Below are 9,835 nucleotides of genomic sequence, written 5' to 3'. Positions count from 1 at the left end.
GATGGTCACTGCACCACCAGTGCTCACATGAATGGTGTTCGCCACTTAGGGAAAAATGAGCTTTGTGCCTCTTTCCTTTTAATCTCTTTGGCTTTCTTAAATGTGTGGCTTCCTTGCAGAGTTAGCCCAAGCGGGACTGGGGGCTTATAAGAAAGGGGGGGGGGGCAAACTTTTTAGCAGGGCCTGTTGCGATAGAACAAGGGGGTAATGGTTTTAAACTAAAAGAGGGCAGATTTAGACTAGACATCAAGAAGAAATTTTTTACACTAAGGGCGGTGAAATGCTGGCCCAGGTCGCCCAGAGAGGTGGGAGATGGCCCATTCCTGGAAACATTCCAGGTCAGGTTGGACGGGGCTCTGAGCAACCTGATCTGGTTGAAGATGTCCCTGCCCATGGCAGGGGCTTGGACTGGGATGGCCTTTAAAGGTCCCTTCCCACCCAAACCATTCTGCGATTCCATGACTGGGTGTTGGTTTTGCCTTTCCCCTTCTCCTTGATGGGCCCTTGTCGATGTATGAAAATCATTAACGTGGGCTGTGGGCTTTCAGACCATTTTAACTGTCCTGATGGCCTGATGGTAGAGGTGGTGGGGAGAGCATTACGGCCTGCGTTCCTTCTGCACATGGACTGGCAAGCAGTGTGCAGAAATAACGGCAGTTAAACCTCCGGAGTGCTGATGTTCCTCCGGTCTGTTTCTGCAGCTCTTCTGGATGACAGAGGTTGCCCTGCCTGGCAAGGAGCCCTGGAGTGCCTCAAGATCATGGGACACTTCCATAAAGTCCAGATTTCACAAACCTCTAAAGACGTAGTAAATTGGCTGTGTCTTTGTATGAGACTCCTTAGGTGGCCGGTTTGTGATCTTTGAGCAGAAGGACGGTCTGGGAGTGACTACTGCTTGCCTTAGCTAACTCCTCAGTGAGGCCTCGGTGACCCACTGCCTTTTCACAGAAGTAAATAGCAGGTCTAGAACTCCCAACTTTGGTAAATATTTGCACTGTTGTAGGTTAGCGAAACAGACATACACAGCAGTAGTCACAGCGTGTTGCTATAGGTGTACTTACGGGAGGTGCAGCCCAGGAGAACGTTCCGTCTGAGATTGAGCCACTGGGAGGAGAAAAGAAAAGAAAGAAAAGGTGAAACAGTTGTTCGTAGGTCGTTGAAAGAAATTCAAATGTCATCAATTCTGATAAATACAGATCGCTGTTATTTTTTTTGTCTGACATCTCCCTGTACCACGCTCTCTGTAGCATTTACAACACACAAAGTTTTCATCCCGTGATTAGAAAATCTATAACGTAATTGTTCGTGGTGGTTGGTGTTGAGTGGCCGCGTGGGCCGAGCTGACTGCGGCTGGAGAGCTGACAGAATTAACGTATCGCAGTGGCGTTGATGCTTTTAGTGACATTTGCGAGGTCAATTGAGGATCTTGAATAAAAGCCGTAGATTGATCTAAAAATAGAAACATAACTTCCTTCTCCTCGCTGAAAATGTCATGTCTGGTGGGTTAAAACTGACACGTAACAGTCCCGGTATGAAATACTTGTCGTGTAATATGATACTATGATAAATGTCAGTTTGGTTTGTGATTGTAAGAAGTAGTGGCTTTGGCATACTGCGTTACGCTAATTCACTTGGGTTGCCGAATATGTATTTGCTCCTTTGCACACTGCGGGGGGGGAAATAGAGAGAACAAGTATATTAAATTACAAAAAGAAAAGTATAACATATCTGACCGCTGAAAATTTGCAATCAGTATTTCAATACGCAGACGTAACTTATCTAAAGGAGAAGAAAAATGAAGTAAAGCACTAATTTCCCTGTGTGTTGCGGTAAAAGGAAAGAATAGATATATATACATATATATAGGCATTAAATAGGTTTAAGTGTTTGAGCGTAGATAAATGATTGAACAGTAATATTTGGAGAACAAGGTAACTTTTAAGAATAGATGAGTTTTCCCCTAAAAAGAAAGATTAATTAGTTCAAGGGTACTTAATTATGACTGAATTTTGAAGGAACCAGAATACTTTATTGGGGAAAAAGCTGGTTTAAGACAGCGGCCTGTGCCACTTCATTCTTTTTATATTGAAGCTTTATTGAGAGGTGCAATAATGGTCTGTAAAAGATCTGATCTCTTTCTGGGGCATGTTTTTCCTTCCCCTTTTCTCTGCTGTTAGCGCCGGTTCTGGTCGCTGCAGAGCCCCAAGCTCCTGGCTCCGCTTGGCCCCTCTCTGCCCCGTTCCACGGCCCGTGGCTGCCGTGGGGGCACCCAGCAAAAACAAACAGCGCAGCCGGGATTTTGCTTGTAATTTCGGTTTCATAATTTGATGAAGAATAGTAAATAGAAGCGCAAACTGCTGTTATTATGTGGTCTTGATCTTAAGGGAAAGGGACTTGTGATGTGTCACGCAGGTGGAGATGAACCAACACCGGCTTTGTGGTCTGAAGACCACGCCGTGGTGGCTGGCTGAGGGTCACAGTCCCTGGCTGGCCTTTCTTCTCAAACACAAAAATGAGTGCCACAAATTCACGCAAAGAAACAGCAGATTTTCTTTTTATACTTCCATACGTATTTAAGTTGTATCCAAGGACCTTGCAAGACAGCTGTCCTGAGCATTACAGCAGAAAATGGACGTGGAGAGCTCTTTTCCTGCGTGTGTTAGGTGGGAAGGAGGATTTAGTAGTTAAACTGGTGGATGTGAAAAGGTCTGGCTGATACCTCTCCTGTGGAGCAGCTCTAATACATCCAGGAGCTCCAGCCCTGGAGGGACAGGCCGTAGGAGATGGCTTCTCCTGACCAACGCAGTCCTTCAGTGCTGTGGTGGTGGCTGTGGCCTCCTACCCACGTGTGGATGGGTATGACTAGAACTAGACGTGTGACTTGTCGTTGAATTCAGCTGGCTGAGTTGCACAGACTTACGTATACGCATGGCAAGGTGCAGAATGGAGATGTGCATCATGGGGACCGCTGTCGTGGGCTCAGGGAGCCCTTGGGGTGGGTTGGAGAAAGGTTCTGCCCACAGTGGCCACCCAGGAGAAGCTGCTGACCGGCTCCGGGTTCCCCGGAGAACATGGATCTGCTGGCCTGCCTCCCTCCTGAGGGACTCCCTCGCTCTTCTGGATTGATGTGATTCTCTTGCTTTCCGATCCTCGGTGTTGAAGCGCAGTTTCTTTTATGTAGTAAACGATGTCGGAGGAATGATTAAATCACAACGTGAATCCTAACTGGAACGCTGAGCGGCACACGCGGCTCTGCCCGGCTCTAAGCCCAGCGATGAATAACGAGGTTTTTTAGCGACAGCCTTAAAGTGGGTTTGCAGTTTCGCTGGGAGGCGAACCCACCGGGTTTTGTCTTTTAATGTAAGCAACTTGAGCGGAATAAAAAGCTGGTTGATCAGTCTGAAATGAAGTTGTAGCGTGGACAAGAACGAGCGTAGTGTTTCTAGATAGCTGGAAGAACGGAGCGCGTTCTTAAATGTTATATGTCATGTATAATTTAATTCATGAGGCCTGTGTTTTATATTCTAACAAATACAAATCATGTATTTTGTTAATCATATAGAATTCTGAATCACAACCTAAAGTTTTGCAGTGCTCTAATTAAGAAAAATGAGAGAGATAAGTGAGTCCTTAGTTCAGGCAGCCGCGTGCACTGGAAATGTGGAAGCAGATAGAAACCAGTTTTGCAGGTTGTCTTTTAGCAAGGAAAATCTTTCATATTCTGCATGCGAATATAAATTCTTCTCTCTGAAAATGTTTTTATCCTTCCAGGTTGGAATACATTTTATAAACTTACTGAACGGTTGGAGAGCCGAGAGTTCGGGTCTCTCTTTCGGTCTGTCACGACTCTCCCGAGGCCGAGATCCGCAGGGCATGCAGTACAGCCGTGTTCACATTGTACTTTTTGGTTTTTTTAACAGGTCTGAAACGTTTTCCTTCTGTGGTTTCGCAACCCTGTATTTTAATTTTTTTTTTCCAAACAGCATGAGTCCTATCACTAGATCAAATTTAGAAGTCACTGCTTCCAACAATTGTCTAATGGATCCACATGTTTACACAGCATGACATTGGCATCCAGAGAGCGTCGTCAAAGACTCCAATCAGTACTACTGTTTCATGCTTCCTCCCTACTTAAAAAAAAAAAAAAAAAAAAGGAAAAAAAAAGCTATTCTGGTGTTTGGGGAAGCAGCGAATGGTCCCTCTATTTCAGCCACCAGTATTATCTCACAAAATTTAGCAACCAAACTTTTTTCATCTGTTATAAATGAAAACATCAGCTCTCAGGTACTTTATCAGTGCGTATCGTGTCAGTGAATAGATCTTAAAATGCTACTGGAAAACAATGTTTGCAGACCCAGTTCTCTCTCTGTCCCGTTTCCCAGACTGAATGATAACACTTATCTCCCCGCTCCCCGCTCCGTACCGCAGTCCCTGAGGCTCCCGGCCGTGTGTCCCCACCGCCGTGTCCCCCGGGGAGGGGACAGAAGCTCTTGCGTAGTGGGATGGGGCACGGGCTCAACAAACTGTGAACTCACCAAACTGATGTGTCGGAAAACTAACCGGGCTCAGTTGCTTGGCATTTGCCTAGCATGGGAAAAGCTTTTGTAATTAACTTGCCCGTGTGTTTTGCAAAGCGCTTAATTCCCGTTGTGTGTGATGGGATGTAAATAAGCGAGTAGGAATGACTTGGCAGCGGCCTTCCCCGCTCGTCTGCTCTGGAGGAACTCGCTCGCTGGTAGCACTCGGTGAAGGAAGGGGGTTTGGCGGGGACACCAAAACCTCTCTTTTTTTTAATGCTCTCGGGGGATCTTTCGCTTCCACACAAGCAACCGCCTGAACTGGCCAAGTGGTCTTGATTTAACGCCGCTTTGTGAACAGGACTTGTCCCAGCTGCGGGATGTCATAACCTCTGTTTCCTTAGCTTAGATTTGAAATCTGGAGCCATACGATGCAGATGAACCACAACTGCCCTCGCTTTAACTTGATGTATTTGTTTTGAAAATACCGTTGTTCGCTCCAAGTTTTAGCTCCTCAGCAAATTAAGCTGATTTGCACTGGTAAATTGGGAGTGCTTACCAGCTTGATTTAAAAAGAAAAAAAAAAACAACCTGCAAAGAAAGCTGGAATAATTTTTAACTCATGAGTGCCCATGAAAATACTTCATTAGCGTAAACTTAAAAAACCACTACTTTTTTAATAAAGAATGGTAGATTGTTCTTAAGACAAGCATGGCTCTGATGCAAAAATAATTTCTTAGAAAAATAATTGCACGTTGTACAGCGAGCTCCCAAAAAGCCGGTGCTGCAGCCGGGTTTCGGGAGGGAGGATGTTGAGAACTGGGCTGGCTTTGCAGTCAAACTGGGATATTTACGGGAGCTCCTGTCCTTGCGCAGCTTAGGAACGAGCTCTTGGGTTTGAAGTAAAGCCAACTGGATTTGTAAAGATGCTTATCTCATTCTCTGGCCTTGTTCAAATCACCAGAAAATATTAGGGCTGACAAGCCCGACTTGATGTGCTTCTCAATTAATGTTTTTACGCCGGCTTACAGCACGCGTAGCTCGGCAGAAAGGCAGGACCTGTAGTGGCTCGGGCGGCGTTTGTAGTGGCAGATACTCGGTGCCTTCACTGCTGTCTTGTAGCCGTTACGTCTGCTCTCCGCAATAAAGTCACTGCGAATATTAGTGTCGGAGCTTAGCCTAACTTGTTGCATTATAGAAATCTTAATTTCCCTGACAAGACAAATTTAATATAGCGCTAAACTTCTCAGGTCGAGGTTCATACGTACAATGTGTGTCCTCTCCTCTCAACTCCCTGCTCTTCTTTGGCTTTCTGTCTCCTGTTGAAATTCACATGCTTAGCAGTTGAGCAGGGGCTTATTTGTTGGGTTTTGTTGGGTTTTTTTAATTTTGTTTTTTTTTAAGAGTAACTTAACCCAGAGTAAGTAGGCAGAATAAATGCTGTGCCCCATCCTTTCTGAAGATATTCGATGGCATGCTTTAAAAATGTAAAAAATAAACAGTCGTTGCCATGGCTGTGGCCTGTTTAAAAAAATATAATTGAGACATAGCAGAAAAAATAGAAAATCACCCAAGATGGCGGGGGGGGGGCTGCATGTTTACCCCATCACTGCAGGTCAGTCTACATCTCCAGTGTGTCCTGTCAGGTTTTTGTCATTTACTTGTTACATAAACGAAGCTCTAATTTGTAGAAACCTTGTGCAATTAAGCATAGAAACTTCATGGACTAATTACATTCCTGACTTTCACTTTTTAGAATTGCCAGCTTGCAGTGGTATTTTGTAAATTTTCTTACTTGTTTATTCATAAATGCCCAGAGAGACTAAACGGAAAGTCGGGGGGCTGGGACACTTTCCCAAAGGTATTTTGGGGCAGTTGGTCCATCGGTGCCGTGCTGCTGCCGTCGGGAACACACGCGGTCCCCGCAGCACCTGCTGGGACGGGATGTGTGTGCGCGGGGCTGCGTTTGGCAAATCCAAGATTTTTGTTGGGATAAAAATCCAAAGATGCAGGCGGATTGGTCTTGGGGTGTCTGCGGAGCCGCTTCTAATTGTCAGGCGGATTTTACGGATTGGAAAAGTATTGAGGAAATTGCATTCAAATACTGAAAATGACCTGAAAATGAAAATGACCTATTTTTTCAAATACTGAAAATGACCAAATGACCTTGGGCAACGCTGTGGCCCAGGGACACTGGCAGGCGGAACAGGAGAAGCCATTTTTGTGTCTTTCAGTAGTAATCGGCATTACCAAGGTGAGGGTTGTAGAAGGAAGGCAGGAGAGAGGGCGGTGAGCTCATGAATGGAGAAGCCGGGGATGGGCGGAAGGTGTTGTTCTGATGGAAAAGATTTTGCAAGGCGGAGGAAGTGGTGGGGCTGACGTTGCCACATCACAGTTCTCAGTAGCCCACCCGTTTCTTTTGCTGTAAATACCTCCTCCCGAGCTGCGTGGAGGCAGGAGGACTAGACACAGACCGTCAGACCTGTGCTCTTCAGGGTTTGCTCTTGGAAGCCTGAGCCTGATGTTTTAATGTTTTGTTTGGAGACTTGAGCATTTAGATTTATAATTCTGCCCTTCTGGCCGTTCCCCTGATTTACCTTGCAGAGTAAACACGCTTTCGTTCCATTCTCCAGACTTCCCTTTCCTTTTCTTTGCTGTTGGCTTAATTTTGAGATACGATATTCAAGTCAGAGCTAAGCGTCTCTTTGGGAGCGAAAGAAAAAAAACCAGCTAAGGGTTTGAGCGAGCTAACTATTTCTTCTGTTTAGAAGCAACAGCTTATTTTTCAGTATTCTGCAAGTCCTCAAACAGAGCTCCTGCCAAAGGCACCGGCTTTAACAGCAGCAGCGCTTGGGAGAAGGTGCTCAGGTTTCTGGCAGCGCTTACAAGACACATATTGCTCGTAGCGAGCGCCCCGCAGTTTGGAAAGCGCTGCTTAACTCAAACGGGTAAAGAATTCCTTTTTGTGGTTACAGTTATCCATTCTCGTTTCATCTGCAGTGGGCCCAGTTTCCTCAGTGTTCAATATCTGGGCTCTTAACATCAAATCTGTAATTAATACAGCTGCATTTAGGGACCGAGACGTTTGCAGCGTTTGTAGCGATAACTCCCCGTGTTGCACAGTGTGGAGGAACTCGGCATGTTTTAAACATTCTCCGCTTGGGCATCTACAGATTTTTATAGTTGAATTAAGAATTTATAACATGCCGGGTCTCATATTCCAAGCCTGTTTGTTTCTAAAGCTACACGCAGAACTTGGACTAGGTCATAAATTTCTGTAGATGAAATGAAGGCTGATTAGAATTTTAATATTAAGGAAGGAAATGGCCTTGGGTAGTGCACTACGGAGCAGAACAGGCCTTCTGTTAATACACAAGAGTATTACTGTTTTCTTGAACTTTGCCTTCCGATCCAGTTACCACTTGTGCCTTGAAATCATAACTCTGATGCCTCCCGTTTGATAATGTTGAATGTTATCCTTGTCCAAGTTTATATCACTTCCAGTAGTTAAAATGATCTGGATTGTAAAACTGCTAGATAATATACTCCTAAAATTGAATTATAGGCAGTAGTACGTGGCATTTGTTGATAAACAAAGCAGAGTCACGATGGTATATCAAATTGGCCCAGTTCTGTCTCTTTTTAAATTAAATGAAATCAAGAGGCTTTTCTTGCGATTGCTTTTCTTGTGATAACATATTGTATATTGTCCTCTTCGTGATACGAATGGAGACAAAGCTGTCAGTGTGAATGATCTTTTTTTTTTTTTTCCCCGAGTCAAGCGAAATAACAGGAATATCTGTTGCCGGCTTTCATTTTTAAGCACTTGTGCTCTGGCATCGTGCTCCCAGTACGTAATGAGCTCCTGCGGGGAGCGGTTCCAGCCAGCTCCTTTATCAGCGTAGGCCACGGCAGCTCCCCGCGTGTCCTCCCACCTCCTCCTCCCCTGCCCTCCCTGGTCACTGGATTGGGCATAATTCTCTGGCTCTGCGTTACCCGGCCTTTGCTGCGCGCGCCTTTGCTGCGCATTTACAGCAGAATGTCATTACTGAAGTGTGGAATCACATTCTGCTGTTATTACATGAAAATGGATTCTGATTCCGCGGGGTTTTGGAGTATATTATTAGCGTAGTACAACTGATCATTTTCCTGCAAGGGGAATGACGGTCGTAGCCTTGTTTAGATGCTGGGGGGGTATTTATAGGGCCGTGATGCCCAAAGAGGGTGGTGAAACTTGGCTGCTTCCCCCGCTGGTTTCTGTGGTTTGGTTTCATTGTCCAGAAGAAGTGACAGCATTCCCAAGCCTGTAGCATCCGTCACCAGCACTGGTGTGATGACCAGTCTTGGCAGGAAAAGGAAGATGTGTATTTGTTTGTTTGGGCCTTCAGACGTTACAGCAGACTTCATAGTTTGTTGTCTATCCTTAAGAAGTTTTGTTTATCGTTCTCACACCATTAAAAGGTCACATCAGCAGCACAGTCTGACACATATTTATCCCACTCAAAAGACTCAACGGTTTATGCACAGTCCGTTAGGCAAGTAGCTTTACTTCAGATTTTTTCCCTTTTTTCTTTGATCACTTGTGTAGTGTGTCTGAAATGTATGCCTGATGCTGGTGCCTTTCTGTGTTCCATTGGGCGCGTTCGATTTTGCAGCTGAAAGGACTGAATATTAAACGTTCTTTTTGCGTGTGTGCGTAACAGCGCTCTAGTTTTCTTCTTTCAGACAGAGCAAGGGAATCCCTAAGATGTAAGGCCAGATAAAGTAATGAAAAAATATAGCAAAACCAAAAAGACTAAAATAGAAATGTATTTTTGTCATTTTTGGGTTTTTATACTGTAAATCAAACCGAAAAAAATTCAAGTGCTTGCATTACGTCATCCACATTGTAAGAATAAGAGAGATAAAGAGAGAAACTCTGACTTTCTCAGTGCATTTCCCCCCCTGCATTAACCCCCCAGTATTTCAGTAACCAGGAATATATGGGCTTATGGCGACTTGGGATAATGAAAACAGTGCTGAGAAAGAGTTGTATTCAAAGATTTTTGTTTTCCCTTTTTTTCTTAAAGTAGAAAAATGCTCATGTTTCCTCTCCTTTCTGAACTTCCAGACTGGAACAGCATTTGACAAGCTGGCGCCCGGGGTACGAGTGCTCCTTGCGGAGCGTGTGAATTCTTTTGCAGCAGGGCCAGGGGAGGCCCTGGAGATGCTGGGAGGGCTGGAGCCCCTCTGCTGTGAGGACAGGCTGAGAGAGCTGGGGGGGTTCAGCCTGGAGAAGGCTCCACGGAGACCTTCCAAGCCCTTCCAGTCCCTAAAGG

General features: G+C 45.1%; 2 protein-coding genes across 8 annotated transcripts in view; one reads left to right on the top strand and one right to left on the bottom strand.

Moving 5' to 3' along the window:
- The window catches only part of C8H7orf50 (chromosome 8 C7orf50 homolog), a 128,539-nt gene that overhangs the window by 70,032 nt on the left and 48,672 nt on the right, over window positions 1–9,835 (top strand). The gene's annotated exons all lie outside the window — the stretch shown is intronic.
- Window positions 1–9,835, bottom strand: part of GPR146 (G protein-coupled receptor 146) — a 48,842-nt gene that overhangs the window by 24,217 nt on the left and 14,790 nt on the right. The window contains exon 2 of the mRNA XM_054210450.1: window positions 1,062–1,104. The gene's annotated coding sequence lies outside the window, so the exon portion shown is untranslated. The remainder of the gene's footprint in view (window positions 1–1,061; window positions 1,105–9,835) is intronic.

The sequence above is a fragment of the Rissa tridactyla genome, chromosome 8 (genome assembly GCF_028500815.1).
Source record: "Rissa tridactyla isolate bRisTri1 chromosome 8, bRisTri1.patW.cur.20221130, whole genome shotgun sequence".
In the NCBI taxonomy this organism is placed as follows: Eukaryota; Metazoa; Chordata; class Aves; order Charadriiformes; family Laridae; genus Rissa; species Rissa tridactyla.
Note: the sequence above shows the minus strand (reverse complement) of the source record. Positions and strands in the feature narration are given on the sequence as shown.